This window comes from Saccostrea cucullata, unplaced genomic scaffold, assembly GCF_032062105.1.
Source record: "Saccostrea cucullata isolate Sc308-1 unplaced genomic scaffold, CSIRO_AGI_Scuc_v1 ctg673, whole genome shotgun sequence".
Classification (NCBI taxonomy): Eukaryota; Metazoa; Mollusca; class Bivalvia; order Ostreida; family Ostreidae; genus Saccostrea; species Saccostrea cuccullata.
The window spans coordinates 54,334-73,222 of record NW_026929332.1 but is presented as its reverse complement, the minus strand read 5'-3'; the positions used below and the strand labels follow the sequence as shown (position 1 = coordinate 73,222).

At 30.9% G+C, this 18,889-nt stretch overlaps 1 protein-coding gene across 1 annotated transcript in view; it reads right to left on the bottom strand.

Moving 5' to 3' along the window:
* Nucleotides 1–2,872: 2,872 nt before the first annotated feature.
* LOC134280493 (uncharacterized) overlaps nucleotides 2,873–18,889 on the bottom strand; it is a 66,394-nt gene continuing 50,377 nt past the window's right edge. Inside the window, exon 7 of the mRNA XM_062762903.1 lies at nucleotides 2,873–2,884. The gene's annotated coding sequence lies outside the window, so the exon portion shown is untranslated. The remainder of the gene's footprint in view (nucleotides 2,885–18,889) is intronic.

The window sequence follows — 18,889 nt, the reverse complement described above, 5'->3', positions numbered from 1 at the left end:
TCCTTACTAATGCAGCAATATACCTTCATCACCTGTACACGGAGTTAATATATCTCAGTTGATACCATACGCAAGAACATGCTCCACGTATGTACAATTTCTAAAACGAGGTAAGTTATTGACAAATAAGTTGATGAAGTAAGAATATCAGCAGTACCGTTTCAATTCTTCATTTTTAAGTAGTATGGTCGATACAATAACCTTGTCAGCAAATACAATTTATCATTGAGTCAAATGCTGACTTACGTTTTTCATCCTAATTGTTGGTCCATTATTTACACACTATAAGTCATTGTAACCCTTTTTTAAACGGTACAAATGAGATTAGGTCTTACAACATTCCGTTGAAATTCTCAAGGGTATCAATTGTACACCGTTGTAGCAGACCTACATGTATTGTTATAATCATATGAAACAGAATATATTCAAAAACTTCAGGAAAACACTTGCTGTGACTTTCTTCACGACATTCAGATATATCGACAACGTTTATCAAATACCAGTAACAATATACTTACTTCCATTCAATAGTCGACTTGATATTTCCAAGTGAGTTTGAAATAAAAGATTCCTTCTAGGGAATAAAAAACCGGATCTCTAAAATTCGTACATATATTGTCGGTAAGACTCTTATTAATCTTTTAAATATAACTTCAAAATACTTGTTTGTACATCCGGAATATAATTTAACAATATAATTGGCAAAATCACAAATGACAACCTTGGTATTTCCAAGCTCAATTTGTATTTAAAGAAAAAAAGCTTTTTATGATGTTAAAAAGACTAATTTATCGTGTGGAATGGTTTTATAAAGTGCTGAAAAGTCGTAGGTTTTCATGTTATTGATTTGGGGTAAAATTTTATGATTTCAAATCTTCTTAAAGTTCCTTTGGACTGTTTAAGTATCCACATCTTATTTGTACCACTTCTCTTAAAATATTCTTCTTTAGCTTCTCTGTCACTGCTATAATATTTGATTGAGAGGCGAGGAAAGAGGAAAATCTTTGTTGAACATTAACTGGAACATATGGAGATAACGAACAGTATTCAAGATCAAAATCCACAAAACAATACAAAATAGGAGCAGAGCAAACACGGACCTCCAAATATCAAAGGTGGAACAGGTGCCATGGAGAAGTGAGCATCCCCTGTTTACCCGTACACCCGCCGTGTGCTCCTTGTCATGATCGGGAAATAGCTGAAAAAATTCCTCGTCAATTGAGTGTATAAGTAATGGAATAACAATTAGTATGAAAAACGTCAGTCAGAAGCCTCTTGAATTGTACCTCTGTTTATGAGGATTTTCGAAAATAAAATTCAGGAATTAGGTATTCGTATGGTACTTCAAACTCATTTTGATCGTCCGTGATATATATTAAAGTATTTAAAGCTAACATATTGATTTAATGAATGTCCTTCTCAGAAAAAAGGATATAAGTTGAATTAACAAATGCAGAATTAAATCATATTTCCTCTAAAATACAATTACAATAAAGAACTCCACAACATGCTGGGACCAGTACAAACTGAACGTGAAATCTGTCTGAATCTTTTTTTCACTTCTAAATTACTGAAGAGAGAAGGATAGTTCGTTTTCATAAATACTGAATTGTGTATGTATTTTCTAATAATTTGAACTATCTATTTTGTCAAAGTATGTTTTGCTTTGTCTTATTTGTTGTTTATGACTTGTTTGTTTATTTTGTCATATCATGTTTTGCATTGTCTTATTTGTATGTACATATAGATATGAATTGCTTGATTATTCTGTCATTTATTTTAGTAAATAAATGACCTCTTCTATTCCTCTACTTAATGTTATGTCTTGTCTTCACTATGGAGGTTAAGTTATTCAGGTACCCATAAAGAAGCACATAGTGGATGCGACAGGTCAACAAGGGATCCTTTCTCCTCCATGGCATCTAATTATCTCTGATGTTTCTAGAAATTCATGTTGTTCTGCTCCCACTTCGTTTTCTTTCAATGTTTTTGAATCTGGTTACAGTTCATTATCTCTGTATGTCTTGATAAATTATTTTCGCAGAAAATGTACTTTGGATTTTTAAAAAATATTCTATTATTTTCAACTGGAGTTATCAGTTTTTTTTTTTTAATCTATCTTTTTCAAGTATTCATTTGGCTAACCTTATTACAGTAGCTGTACTGTATACAGCTCATGTTTTATTGCATAAAACATACATGCATTAACAAACGTCAATACTAAAAAGATATACATAGAATTAATTATAACATCCATCTTAACCATCATTTTTTAAAATTAAATTGCAGCTTGAAAGGATAGCAAATAAGATATTGATTCGATATGAACTTGAAAGAAATTGCTGCTTCAAAAATATTCCATTTTAGTAAAATATATCCAAGGGCGCCTTAATACGATATTGTACTGCTCAGCATCAGGTGGTGTGAAATCATTTAATAAGTCTTTTCATTTCTCCATTTTGATTCACGACAAGAGACTTCCGGCAAATCACTTCCACTATATACCGAGGAACTCTGAATTGATTTTTGGACATTTCTTATCAGAAAATTAACATTCTTTTATTTTTATTTCGTATTTCATGGATATATTTACTTAAAAAATCGAAAGTCTGCATCCTGGAACTGAACAAGAGGGTTCGAATGAGAGAATACCCTAACTGTTACTATCTTTAACTAATATGTAATTTCATTATTATTTTATTATCACTTTTAGCTGTTATTGTCAAAGGATAGGTGATTATTCATTAATTATGTTCAGTCAATGTGTAAAAACTATTATGTTATCAAACAAAACACCATTAATCAAAATGAAAAACGTGGTAAAATTAATCCGATCGACTCAAATTAATTTCCTCTGCACATATGTGTTGTACTGCTATTTAATTAAAGTAATTTTGACCATAATCAAATTAAATAAGCAGAAGAAACGAACACTTATTAGGAAATTGTTTGTAAAGTACATTAATTTTTCAGGTAAAAAAGGAATGTATGAAAACAAGGAGCTACACTTTATGCTTCAAGATGTTGTGCATTTTGTACATATATCATTTGTGGAGGAGAATTCTAGCATTAACAAATACTTCTGTTTACAAAGTATACAAAGATTATGGTAAACAAAGCAAAGCTGACATAAAATAATATGACGGCTGTAAAACAAGATTCACGAGGAAAACATATGAATGTGGAATAAAGAATATGAAAAAGGAATTTAACATTTGTTTTTTTTCTTTAGCATCATTATCAAGCAATTTCTCAGGAATATACCACATTTAAATAAAAACAAAAAGATAAAGTCACTTAAGATTATTTTTCTTAAACAGCATGCGTACATTTTATTCAATCAAAAAGGGAAGTTAAGAAACGTAAGACTTATTAAAGCGCAAAACAATATATATGATGCAAGTTTTAAGAAGAAATAAACGCGAAAAAAATGATGTTTCATTGGTGTAGTAGACAAGCATAGAATTATCAATTTCTTCAAACAATCTAAATATTTGAATTTCACTTTAAATAAAAGTCAAAGAACAAAGATTCCGAATAAAGAATTAAAGGAAGGCACATTTAGGATTGTTACTATTTTTACCTTCGTTATAACTCAATTTGACCAACCCTAAAATATTTGAAAATCAAATCATTCGCTGAAAAGTAAAGCATGATTATAGTTCTCTAATTTAGCTCATTTATAAATAAAGAAGCCCAATGTAAGGTCATATATCTTAAAAAGTCTCTGTATGTGTAATTATAGCTATTTAGTCGCAGCATGATGCTTTCTCAATTGACGGATAGTATGTAGCAGCAAACTTAGATGTCACCTCAATATCAAAGCATCAAAGGTTCCTTTATAATATTAGATTTGCTTTGAACTCAGTATAACGTCTTTGATCTAAATTGTCTTATGCCATCCATTTCTGATGATTCTAAAATAATGCTTGACAATGGCATATATAGAAAATTGAAATCTAAATACTTTTCAGTTTCATCTCTGAATTCGCATTGTCATCTGACATAAAGGATAGAACAGAAAACAATTTGGACAATCATACCATGTTCAAACAGAACAATTTCACAGAATAAAAGGCAAATAAATGGAACTGGTGGATAAATACTTGCATGTCCAAATCGTTCAAATATGCACTAGTCCACGGGATTCATTTTTAGCAGATTAAAGAGAAAAAAGACAAGATAAAATTTAGTTCAAAGCTGGTACTTTTGATCTAGAGATGGGAATCTCGATCGGTTACAGTATGACGTGTTCGTGCTGAAATAATTACATTGAAAACTGTAAATAATGACGACTGGAACAAACATACAAGCAACCCAAAAAAACAACAACAGATAATGATGATTATAATGATAAAATAAACCAAAACAAAGCAATTATCTTGTTATTTTGCAATAATACAATAACTGACAAACTTAACATCCAATAAGAGAGAGAGAGAGAGAGAGAGAGAGAGAGAGAGAGAGAGAGAGAGAGAGAGAGAGAGAGAGAGAGAGAGAGAGGATGTGTTTATGTGTGTTCTGAGAATTTTCAACTACATGTACAGTATCTACAGTATAGTTACCTTGTATCGCCTATAAACCATATATTTACCACAAGTTAAATATTCAGGCATAAAATAAATTATTTTATATTTATATTATATTGATATTAGTAAACATTTAATTAATACCTGAAAGAATGTATAAAATATTTTGATTCTGGATTTATTTTTATGTTTTTGTTCTTATTATTGAAAATGTTTAACTCATAATAGACTTAGTAGCACTTCAAATAATACAAAAGAATATATAAATAGGCATATTAAGCATTTTTTCGACTTTAATTGTTTTATGTTTTTGCTCTGGAGTTAAGGAGTTGATCCTTACGTCACGGGTTTATGGAACGCCAAATAAACATATATTCAAATATTTGTACCTACCTTCAAATAATTGTACCTATCTTCAAATGAATTGTACCTATCTTTAAATCAATTGTACCCATCTTCAAATGAATATAGATAGGTACAATTCAATTAATACCTATCTTTAATTCATTTGAAGATACAATTGATTTGAAGATAGGTACAAATGCAATGAATTGAAGAGAGGTATAATTGATTTAAAGATAGGTACAATTGAATTGAACCTATCTTTAATTACTAAGATATTGGCAATAACAAATACTCCCTTTATCATACGTCATTTCCGATACGTAACAGCTGGCGCAAAAGTTAATCGGAATCTTCATCTGGCTGGAATACAAGATATACGTACATGATATACATGTGTATTTTTATAAGTATATGATGCTTTTTTTGCACATTTTGAATTAACCCTTATTTCTCCTTTCATTCTTGTTGTCGTCGCTCAGTAGGTTCTGTGCGTTTCCCTCCATACTCAATATTCTCTCAAAGGGAGCGTTCATTATTTACCAACAACATAAAATGAATTGAACCTAGGTATAATTGAATTGTACCTATCTTCAAATCTTTTGTGGATATGTCTTAATTGAACCTATCTTCAAATCAATTGTACCTATCTTCAAATCAATTGTACCTATCTTTAAATGAATTATAGATAGGTATAATTGAATTGAAGATAGGTGTAATTCTATTAAAGATAGGTATAATTCATTTGTACCTAGGTATAATTATTTAGAGATAGGTATAATTATTTATACCTATCTTCAATTCAGTTGTACCTATCTTTAATTCAATTGTACCTTTCTTCAATTCATTTGAAGATAGGTACAATTATTTGAAGATAGGTGCAATTATTTGAAGATAGGTACAAATATTTGAATATATGTTAATTTGGCGTTCCATACGGGTTTGAATCCCTCTGTGGGAAGTGGAGACCGGTCCTTCGATTGAGACCGTATGTACTGAGGCCCCGTGTCGCAGAGGTGCTGGCACGGAAAAGATTCCTCACTAATCAATGGCCCTAAGTGCCGAGTATAGGACAAAATTTGTAGCTCTCCGGCTAGTGGTGTCGTCTCCACATGATTGTAAAATTCTGGAGAGGGACGTTAAACAATATACAATCAATAAAGCAATCGAACCTGTGAAATAAATATCAACACCTTACTCCGCGATACTACATCACACTCTTACAGTATATACCACTGCGCTTCGCAGAAGAAAATGTTGGACTTTGTACATGATGTTATTTAAACGATGATATTTATTACTTCGAAAGAAGAAAAAAACAAATGTCATGCATTTAATGTGAGTGCACATGGCAGTAGGAACCGAGAGGGATGGCACGGGAAATATATAGAACACTATCTCAAATATAGCTACTATACTATATGCTTGTGCCCCTTAAAAAAAAAAAGTCCGATGACCCTTTTGATAAATATACAATTTTTTCACAGTGATATTCATTGCTGTAAGAATTTTTAAGGGTAATAAATCACAACTGACAAATAAAAAGGTAAATTTTGTTACCTGTTAACATGAATGATTCATTTTATTACATTCTATTTATATAACCTATGGGATTGAATTTTTGCAAAAACGTCTTTTTTTAAACTGTGAATTGTCATACGATTTTTCTTAGTTTTGTCATCAGAAGACAGTTTTGTTTACACATGATTACTTTTGTTATTTTAACATTTTAACTTTTCAAATTTTGCTTACATTTGAATTTGCAATTGATTATTTTTAGCATCAAATTTTCAAATTTTGCTTGCATTTGAATTTGATTATTTTTTAAAATTTAAAAGGAATCCATTTTCTCTCTTGTAAATGGATTAGCTTACAAAACTATCCAGATTCATAGAAATGCATACTACTTTCTAAATAGTGGAGCTAGCGACAAAGTTTAGATCATAAAGTGAAAATCTTGAGAATCAAATTGGTTCACTGGTTTCCTCTGAGGAGTATGACCCCTATTTATATTGTTATCGCAAAGGCAACATCAAATCAAAGGTCACATTGGACGAAAACAAACTTTGTACATTGGAACCCTAAAAACCGTAAATTATCCCCAAAGATATCGAGGTCTGCTAGAAATAAAAATTGTTTGCCCCTGACAAGTTAATCTTTTCACTATTTTATATTCCTTGTTAATTTGAAATATAAAACCGTTGGAGCATAACATACTTTTTGATATTCGATTATTACACTTCTTTTTCTCTTAAAGTTGCCCTTGTTTTACAGGACTGTTTTGTGCTCTATCAGATAGTCCTATCAGATAAAAAAAATTATCTGTTAATTCATTCTAGTATACCTTTTTATAAAATCTTAAATTTCTTATAAATTATGATGCAAACTATTTTTTTTTTTAAAATATTCCTGTAACTGTAATGAAGTACTCTTTTTTTCTACACCTTTATTATCGAATTTCGTCTTAAGGTACACATTCTGTGAACATTCAGTAATAAATCTTTAAGACAGTTGCATAAAAAAGGATCAGATACCAAATATTGACCAAAGCATGATATATAGTTTTATATGCCCCTCGTATTGGATACATGCATTCACTGATTTGATTGTTACAGACAGGAACTTCACACGCTACGCCTTTATTAATTTAATTAACAATCTATAATTCCAGAATAGTCATTTAGGTGTCATTAATTTTGACATTAATGTGTGACAGTACACCTGGCAGTATTGACTAAACGCGTTATAAACCGTGCATATGAAGGCCAAATATAGACTTTTATAGAAAATTAACGGATCTTTTAAGTAAATTACGGATAAAAAGTTTTCTTATGAGAAGAAATATAATATTACAAATGTAAAACAATATTTTTGTTTGGATAACTTTGCTAACTTACTTCCCGCAAGACAAGCTCACTTAAAAACTTAACAATACCAACGATGACTGTTAGACAATTGTATTGAACATAGCACTCTAATGGATAAGTAGACAGAATTACAGAAAACGTTTTCACGATATTCACGATTTTCATGTAATATCAGGATATTGAAATTGCGATTTTACTCCGAACTTTCAATCTTACACCAAGACCTACATGTAGATACTTAATGCCATCAATATCATATAATGATTTACCGGTAGCCAAGAAAAAATTGAAAAATGAGTAGTGAATTATATCAGAAAAATGTAAATTAATCCAGTCTTCTAGCTGTGAAAGAAGTGACATTAAGCATGTACACGATGTACTGATATTTTTTTGTTCCCTCACCCAAAGAGCGTGGGCAGCTCAATCAGAGAACGGTATGTACCATGATATACCTAACTACTCCGTAATTAAAATAAGTTTCAAATTTCTTAATCCAAGCAAACTGGTTAATCTGAACAACAGATACAGATCCTGATATTATCTATGAGAATGCTAAGAGAATGAAAGTAAAAAAAGGGGAATAAGTAAAAACATTTTAAAACAAAACTTTTGTTAGTTTCCTAATAATTATTCAATATCGATATTTTATTTATATATTTGTTTCTGAGTGCAATCTCTAAGAATGTTTTCATATGACCACGTAATTTGTATAAAACGCTGAGACGCTTTTAAAATTATTTTTAGTACTAGAAAAAAAAGAAAAGGAAAAAAAGACAAGAGGGAGTGGGGAAATGAACTTACAAGTTTTACATTACATAGCTTAAAACTTTGAAGCGTCGAAAATGCAGTTAACGATTCAATTAATATTCAAAAGTTCATTTGTAATAGCATTTTTAACAAAGTTAAAAATTTGAAGAAAAAAAAAATTTGATTATATTCCGGACCTATCACAGTATTTGAAACTTTAATTGATTTTCATATAAGTCTTCGAGACTTTTCTCTCCTTAGACCTTCAGCTTCAAGATGTTGTAAAGCTTACAATGTTTAATGTTAATGCTGGATGTGCTTCAACTTCTATGAAAATAACAATCCTGAACATCTTTCTGTCTAAACTTCGTGACAACTCTCGTTAAAGTAACATTCTTAAAATAAATTATTTTACACTTCCATTAAAGTGAAATTTTAGTGGAAGCAATAATCAAATCAAATCTTGGTATTCAGTGCGCTTAGTTGAAGTTCATGGAGACAGCATTTCTTAAATTAACATACATAATAACAAGAGGTACTGTGAGCACTGAGCTCAGTAAATGATACCCCCGCCTCCCATATGATTATAATATAATGGCAAAGTGCATGTTTTACTCTGAGAAACCAAAAATAAGTGTCAGAGTAAAATGTAAAATAAAAGTTGCGCAATGGCATTATGCAACAAAGAATCTGTGAAAGCATCATCAAATTTTATTCAGTGGTATAGGAGGATTTGCGGACAAGAGATGGATATCCGTCAATATTATAAAATGAAAAGCAGGTCAATGTTTAGAGATGGGAAACCCAAAATATGTGTCTGATCAAAAAATAAAATAGGAGGTCACAGTCGCAATATGTAACAAACATTCTTTGGAAAGTCTCATTAAACTTTATTCAGTGGTATAGGAGGAGTTGCGGATAAAAGATAGGTACATTGTACCCCAAAGCGTAACAGACGGACGGACGTACAGACAAACCCGATCACTGTATACTAGTACCCTCCAACCTTTTGAGCGGGGGTATCATTAAAGTTTCAAGAATCAGAAATAGGTATGTTCCCAAAAGGCTACTTTCCAAAGACAAGTTATTATCACAAGTAATAAAAGAGCCCTCTAAGGGATAGGGAAAGATTTACCTGTGTTTATTTGGATATACAATATCTGATAAATAAAACTAATACAGTAAACTTCATTTCAGTTTCTTTTTACTACAAAGCAAAAAGGGAAATATAATTAAAAGATTTAAAATTATTTCTATTTTCATATCATTTTTTTCCAATTATCCGAATGCTCTGACAAAATATATTTAGTTATGTCAGTAATAGTGAACTAAAACAGTTCAGAAAATGACGCATATGTTGAATATATTTTACCAGGGTATTAAAACTAAGTTTGATTATTTCATGACATTCATGAAAAGTGTATCCAATCCACTTAATTGAGCGGTAAAGTTTGGAATAAATCCTTTTTTGCTTCAAAAGTGCAATTTGCACTTTAAACATTATTAGCGTAGGCTAGTAAATGCTGCCCACAGGTTCTGTACGTAAAATCATTTCATTCAAAAATCGCTTATTCATAATGAAACAAACTATTTTTCAAGCAAATTCAGAACGAACAGAAATAGAAAAGAGACAAGGGAGAACCACTATTCCAAAAAATGTTACCCTTTAAATTTCTATGTCCATTTTATTGATCTTGATACATGGTCATGTGGTATTCAATTACTTGTTATCTGTTTTCAGCAAGACTTCTGTACATGCATGAAAATAATCATCTAAATGACAACGTTTTACACATATACATGTATGTGCAACATGAACCAAGCGATAATTTACGTTTTAATTTCTGCCCTTACTTGTTCAGATGAAATAATATTAGTTCATAGATCATACAATGTCGTGACAAGTATCAGTCTATAAACTACCTTTGTACCACGTATGAGTTCCTAATCTAATTCCATCAATAATGAAAAAAAATTAGATCCCTAAAATTCCATTGAAACAAAACATATTTTGAGCAGAGCGAACATGTAACTTTAAAACATCATATAAGGATCAGATGCTATGTAGGACTAAGTATCTTTTGATATATACATGTATCTTTTTTTAATTTATACAATATTTATCACAGCTCTAGAAGTGAATAAGATTGAGCAGCAGACTCGGCCTATTTTAGCCCTTTCTCTTATGTATATCAGGCAATAATTATATACGAATTGGAAATATGAAATGAATTCTAACCCATTACTTTGCGTCTAGTTTGAACCTAAGTGTAGTTCTTCCAAATCTTAAAATTTGTTAACTTCCATAATCAAAACCGACACGACGAACATGAAAATCTGAGGAGTTGTAAAAATCAGATGAAGGAACTTTTTGATTAAAATCACAAAATTTTATCAAATTCGGTAACATCAAAACATATGACTTATCAAACCTTTCTACAACCATCCCCTAGAAAAAATGAACTCCATGATTTTTGACACTGACAGCTCCTTTTTAAATAAAATCGAACTCGTAAATTTGCCTACCTTGTCACTGTTCCATTGCAAAAATATTTTGCTAGAATACAATGATTAGAGAAACAAGTTCTCTGAAATTGATATTTAAAAGATGTTTGGGATTTTGAATGGTAATATCTATGTAGTTTTGGAAGACCAGTTCTGTTTTACAATACGACAGAATTTCCATACGTACCATTTAATTTGTGTCCCATAATTAGAAGACCTCTATTTGTATTCATACAAAGCAGTATTTATTTAAAATCTTATTATCAAAAATACGAAAACACTTCCTGTTGCTTTCCGTTCGACATTTAGAAATATCGAATACATATTATCAATTAACAACAAGTATTCCCATTCATATGTCGACTTGGTGTATTTAAGTGAGCTTGAAATAATAGATACAGAGAGTCTGACATATCTGTTATACATTAAATATTTTACTGAAAAGAGACGATAGTGGAAACCTAACACCAAATTTTAATGATAAACGTGATGACTATTACTTTTAAATCGTCAACTTGTAATCTTACAAATGAAACAATGATCACTTGCAGGTTTTATATCTCTCAGTTGATTCCATACGAAAGAGAATTTTTACACAATTTTTTTTTTCAAAAATGAGACAAGTTATTGACAAACAATTGATATTACAAAAATATCAACTGTCTCGCTTAAAGTCATCATTTCGTAAGTTCTAAGGTCAATGACCTTGTCTCAAATACAATCTTACATTAAGTAAAATTCTGAATGACATTTTTCATACTAGTTGTTAGACCATTATTTACACACGGAATAGTCGACGAATTTTCCCATTATTTCAAGGTCATGCAAGGACCACAGACGGCTGTCGTGATGGTCGGCAGGGCAGGGTCACTCCTCCATGGCACCTGATCCCAATTTTTTTCAGAGGTCCATGTTTACTGTGTTCCTAGTTTACATTGCTTAAATGTACTTTTGAACTTGAATGATGTTCGCTATCTCTATATATTTCACTGATTCATCGAGGAATTAATTTATTCAATAAATATATAAATATGAACACATTGAAAATCGTTGTTTTTTTTTCATTTTTCAACTAAAAAACTACCTTCGACGGTATTTCAATGTTAAGTAGTTTAATTGATTGATTGATTGTATATTGTTTAACGTCGATTCGGCAATACATGTAGTTCAGTCATATTTCGGCACCAATTTAATTGATAATTTTTAATATTAATATTTATGTACCTTTCATGTAGTAGGTAGGAGGTGAACAAGAACTAATGGAAGCAGAATGTCTGAAATTATTACATAAAATATATTCAAACAAAACTTCAAACCTCACAATCTCCTGATTCCTCTTCAAGATTTATAACCATGGGATAAATACAAAAACAAAATGAACAAAAAGAAGTTTTCTTTTTGTATATAAAATTTTAACAGTTTGACTCACACTTAGAGAAACAGATTAATTTATCTTATATGCAATAAACATTTATTTGGTTCTGTAAAGATTCTAAATAGTTCTTTTAAGTCTACTATTTATCTACCCCTCGGTGCTTATCATACGTTTGGAGCTGTGAAAACATCAATGATCGATAAAGAATCTTTAGATTGTTCGGTAGAACGTACTTCAGATATATAGCAGCTGTTTATTTGCTCAGAGGTAGGCATGAAAGTGATAAAATATTGCTTTCAACATTTTAATTAATTGTGGAGAACTGGGATGTATCTAACATGTCATTATGCATGTTATGTTAAAGAAAAGTAACCATTAGTTTTTGAACCCCAATGAATGGAACACTGCGTTTATTATCGTAGAATAACAAATATATATTGTACAAATAGTTAACCGGACAACTTCTCATGAAAATTCAAGATGCTTTCAGGAATTAAATTTAATGCATAGATTGCTTAATTTAAAATTATAGCAATGTGTAAAATGAAAATTGAAAATAACTTACATACCGGTAATAAAAAGGGATCTTAATATACAATACAAATTAAAATTGTCACATTTTGTTTGATTTTCAAACAAAAAAGGTTTTTAAGAAGTTTTAGCGTCTCAAATGTCGGTACTATTGTGTAATTTGAATTAAATGTACACCTACGAGTTCTCTTGTGAATGTCGTTCTATTACTGAGTATATTTTCTGTGATAAAAGGATACAATTCTCTGTGAAAAACAAAACCAATTCAGAATTCTGAATAGAATCTAAGGGAAAAATCGATTCTGTCTTTTTCTGGAGTTTGCTGAAGGATTCTGGCATCGGTGAAACACCGTTTTATCAAATAGTTTATTCCACCTTTAAAATAACATTTATTTAAAAAAAATCAGAGTCATTTCTATTCCTGGCCTCTAGGTACAGATATTCTTTAGGAAAAATGCATAAATGGGTTCTGACCAATTTAATTTTTAAACTCGAAAACATGGAATATGAAAAAAGGTTAGATTTATGTTAGACAATTAACTTTACCACCCTCCTGATACTGCATTGCAAGGTATTATAGTATTTGATATGGCTTGCAAATGCTGATCAAACCTCAAAATCTTGTGAATACGAGGTCTTACTGCTTGGCACAATGCCTTTCGAACCAGAAAGCTTTCTTAATTGACCTTTGTGATGTTTTCTTTTCTGGCCCTTTTCATCTGTTGAATTCTCTTTGGAAGCACTGCTTTGAATTTTTCTGAAGGATCACTTCTCTATTATTTCATTTGTTGCCTAATGATCAAGACAAAGCTTGTATAACAAACTGATTATAGTCTTTGAATGCTCATTATAAAATCTGCATATTAGAAGACTTTGCCTTTAATACCACGTCTGTTATTCCTACTTATACTAACAATTCTCTTCAATGGAGGGAATTCATTATGTTTCATAACATATAGCATGTTCTTGCGTATTGAATCAACTGGGTTATATAAACTCCGTACGCAGCTGATAAAGGTAAATTACTGCATAAGTAAGCAAAGTTGACGATTGAAAAGTTAAAGTCACCACGTTTATCTTAGAGTTTCATATTAGATGTAGCTGATTGTACACGTGACTCTACGTCAACATGGCCAACGACAACAAAATATACCAGTTTATCCATCCCCAAATTAAATCATTAAATGGTGTTCCGGGGGGGTGGGGGGGGTGGGGGGTCGTTAATTTGCACTTTAGTGATTTTTATTGACATGAACTATGAGAGAAATCTCTCCTCGTTATCTTCACCTTGTAAAAAGACTTATGTTCCTGACTATATTCAATTCAAAAATACACGGCTGTATTCATACATAAATGAGAAGATTTTGAATATGCATAAATAAATTATCAATACATTGAGTCTCTGGATTCTTATCTGAATGTTACAAACAAGTTTTTAACCCCACTCCGATGGTATAATTATTATGAAATGAATACTTGGTCTGTATAATTTTACACAAATCAAGACTTATTAAATATGCATATAAAACAGACCAATTAAACAATACAAATTATGATAAGAGCAAATAAAGATCCCTATATCATCAGATGTTGGATCAGGTGCTATGGAGAGATTAGCATTCTCTGTCAACCGGTAACACCTCTTCCTGGTCATGATAAAGCAACAGAAACAAATTATGGTGTAACAAGATGCGTTTGTGAAACACTATTGCCCCCGTATGGCAGCTTATTGCGAGGGTTGAAATTTCTCAAATGCAAGTTAAACTCCAAGGTCAAGGTCAAAAATCAAAATTTATAGTACCCGAAGGAAGGTCTTGTCACACCTGAGAAATATGGAAGCCTTAGCACTTAAAGTTCAAAAGTTCTGGTTAATGTTTAAGTTTTTTTTTCAAAAGCGCGTCAAATTCTAAGGTCAAAGTCAAAAGATCAAATGCTTTATACCCAATGAAAGGTCTTGTCACAGTAAATATATATTTGAAGTATGAAAGCCCTAACCGTTTTCGAAATTGTTCGTACTTGTCGCATCCCTCTGTGTATTTAAAGATCTGAAACTGAAATTTAAAGATCATTTTTACTTTAATTCTAAAACAAGACGGGCAATAGAGATATGTAAAGAAATAGAAACATAAGAAGTTAGGGAAAGATATATTGACCGTTTTCCTATAATGTGTTTTGTCTAGGAGTTATTCCCCTTAACCGCTATCTTGTAGGGCAAAGGAGTGAATTTACCTCTATGAGCAACCAATTTTTAAACATGCATTCAAGGAATATATGGGGGGAAATATTTACAATCTTAAAATTATGTGAATTAAAAGAGACCTGAACAAACGTATATATATTCATATGAAAAAAGTGTTAACTTTACCTCAGTAACCAGTTTAACAAATTGAACTTGATTGAATAATGAGGGGATCTGAGAACGTTGACCTACAAAATGGCTGCCATGAGGAATAACTCTTGCTTAAATAGCCTCAAAAGAAACCACTCCATACTAATTATATTTATTCTCTTTCAGTTGACTTGGTCTTTTGCTGAGCTCGTAACTCTCTCACGATTTTCGGGGAAAACAATATTTTCTAAATATGCAATTTTCGATTAATTGTTCTGTAATCACTGCAATTAAAGATAGATAGACGAAATCCTAGAGGCTTGCCGTCATGTCTCATAGTCCAACGACCTTAAGATCTATGACGCTATACATGTATCTAGGTGTTGAAAGGCGACACCGACTTGCTTAAATATTTTCTGATTTGGTTAGAAAAGCCAATATCACCCAAATGTAACTGTTTATATCATGAAAATTGATCTCTTAAAGCTTATCAACTTAAGATCATAGATGTTTAGTTTGGGATAAATAGTTACATTTTCTACTCCTAAGCATAAGCTGTGACACCTTAAACTAATGACTTTTGCGACCTGAAACATGAGTGTGTACGATGCAAATGTGCTGATCAATGGCAGTTTTGCAATGGCGCTGTATGTAATAATATTTAAAATTGTTATGTAACATATTTATTACACGGCTTCTCGGACTTCGGCATAGGGTAACATAACACTACAGGGGTTTCCTGTCATCTTAGTGCAAATAATCTAGTATGTCATCCTCGAAGCCATGTGATATATGTACACTGTCAAATCATAATGACATAAACTATACGGGTCATTTTCAAAAAAAGTCTATTTTTTGAATGACATATTTTTGAAAAATGAAAGTGATTTTACTATGATTTTTTCAACTTTATTTGAATGATATAGTAATAAACTCCTAAAATCCACTGCATTGCATAAAAGAAAATATTTCTTTTAAAAAATATTGACATTTTATCTTAGTCATTTAAATTTTAATGTCCTTCCTGTTACTTTCATAAAAAGAGCTGTAAAACTCTATTTCAAAATTTTTATCAAATAATCTTTTGTATATCGTCAAAAAATGAAAAAAATATCATTGAATGCCAAGATGTTTGACATTCATTTAATATATGAGCGTTTAAAAGCATGTCAAACTACCATATACCAAACAGAAGCAAAATCTATGGATTTTTCTTCATGAAAAGCCTTATTGCTGAATATGTATATGCTATAGTTGAAAAAAACATTCTTGTACATTATTTTTGTGATTATAATAAACAGTTACAGAAAGTTATTTAAATAGGTGCTCTGCCAAAGCAATTTAAACTAGGAAAATACACTGGTAACAGTAAGGACTCGGGTAACAGGAAGGACAAAACAGTAACAGGATGGACAAAACAGTGTAAAGGATGGACAATGAAATCTACATTTTAAAGAAAAATTGACTTTTTTTTAAACTTTATTGGTTAGGAAAAGAGAAATAAATGTAGAATAAAAACATGATTTTGTCAAATCTGGCAAATTCGAGACAATAAAAGACATTTATGTCCATCCTGTTACGAAATTTAATTGTAAAGTGCTATTAAAATATTTATCACTTCAATTTTTGTTTATTAAAGGTACTCTATGCTGTTGCAAAACTAAGAATTTTTCATAATTTTAAGAACAACAAATGATAAAACTTAAATCAGTATATAAATACCAGGATAATTTGTCCCTCCTGTTACAATTTCTGTCCATTCTGTTACAAGAGTGCATATCTTCACATGGTAATATTTTCCCTATCATTTAAATAAGCATGTTATAAAATTTTTGTTAATGTGACATGGTTTTACAGTTAAATTTTACTCAGAATGCATATAATATTTTTTATAAAACACCTGGGAGATGATCATAAAATAACTTATAAGCTGTATGACCATGTATATTAACCAACGGGAAAAAAACTTTCACTCTAAAAAATGTTTTTCCTATTTTTCTGATCAAAAGACAAAAAAGTAGACATTTTTTGAAAATGACCCATATACACACTGGTTTGTCGACGGATGATTATTTCCCTACCATGACAAGGAGCACATGGCGGGTTTGACCGGTCGACAGGGAATGCTCACTCCTCCATGGCATCTGATCCAATGTCTGAGGTTTTGGAGGCCCGTGTTCGCTCTGCTCCTATTTTGTATTATATAATGGATTTTTCAGCTTGAATACTGTTCGCTATCTCCATATATTTCATTGCAGAAAATTTACATTGTTTGTAAGGGTTAACTTTTACAGGAAGGTAAACCTATCAATGGAGAGACTCTATGCTGCCATTTCTCTTTGTATAATAATTCCTTACGAACAATACATAATACTATAAGTACTCGTATTATCCAAAAGAGCCATAACATCATTGAGGGCGATTAATTGAAGGCTGCCTTGTTCGGGAATCATCTTGCGTTTTCTTTTAATTACCCTTGATCATACAAAGGAAAAATGAATATTAATTTCTGGTGTTGAAATGTTAATTTTAATGAATTTTAGCCAATGAATAGATAACGAACAGTATTCAAGCTTGAGGTCCATTCAGACAATACAAGTTATTAGCAGAGCAATCACAGACCTCTAAAACATCAGAGATGGGATCAGGTGCGGGTAAACCCGCCGAGTGCTCCTTGTCTTGATGGGAAAGAAAAAAAGGAAAATAAAATTCTTTATACAATTAGTATGAAAATCGTCAGTCAGCATTTGGCTTAATGATAGTTGTACTTGCTGGCAATGTCATTATCTCGATCATAGAACTTGCAAAATGATGACTGTTTCATAAGTTATGCTTTTTAACATTTTAATTTTCTTTAATAAAGGACAGTCTAGAAATTTTAAATGACATTTAATTTTTTAAAGTCCAATCAAAACCGTGAAGAAAATATATAGCAATCCATCTTTAAATTAAGTGGGTATCTTCAAAGTAGATTTTATCCTCGTGATTCAAGTAGAACAAAAAAATCTAACAAAACCATTTCTTTTAAAATACAAACCAAAGTGGCAGACGTAATATCTTCCAAAATTGCCAATAAGCATCTAATCTTCTCCTTTTTCACATTTCTCTTAACGAGGCTCCATTACTTTGCATTCTTTTTGTAAAATAAAATGCCCCTTATCTTTCAGGCATAATATTTAATCGTCAAAATTTATTATAAATATGCAAAAAAATGGTTCATATTGCACAAATTCAAAAATGACAAGCTAAAACAATTCAAACGCATTTCAAAATGAAAAGGGCATAAAAAAGCAATCCAACACATTGCCTAATTGCACAATAATAGTGTTTTAGTTTCATCAACATATTCATGTATACATACTTTTTATACAAGCAATTATAATTACTGATGTTCGAAAACGAACGTTATAACAAACAATACAAAACATCTTCATATTTTCGGAAGAACAATTAATAACATTAAATTATCTTCAAATGAAAGTAACATAGTTATCTACACTAAAAAAAATTTTTATTAAATCTAAGAGAACGAAAAAAAAGTAAGATTTATATATCCCTATTGACCCAAAACCGGTTTCAAAAGAGAAGCATTTGAAAATTTGAAGCGTTGTTAAGGATGTATTCTTCTGATACGCGGAAAAAAACGTGCATTAAACTTTTCAAA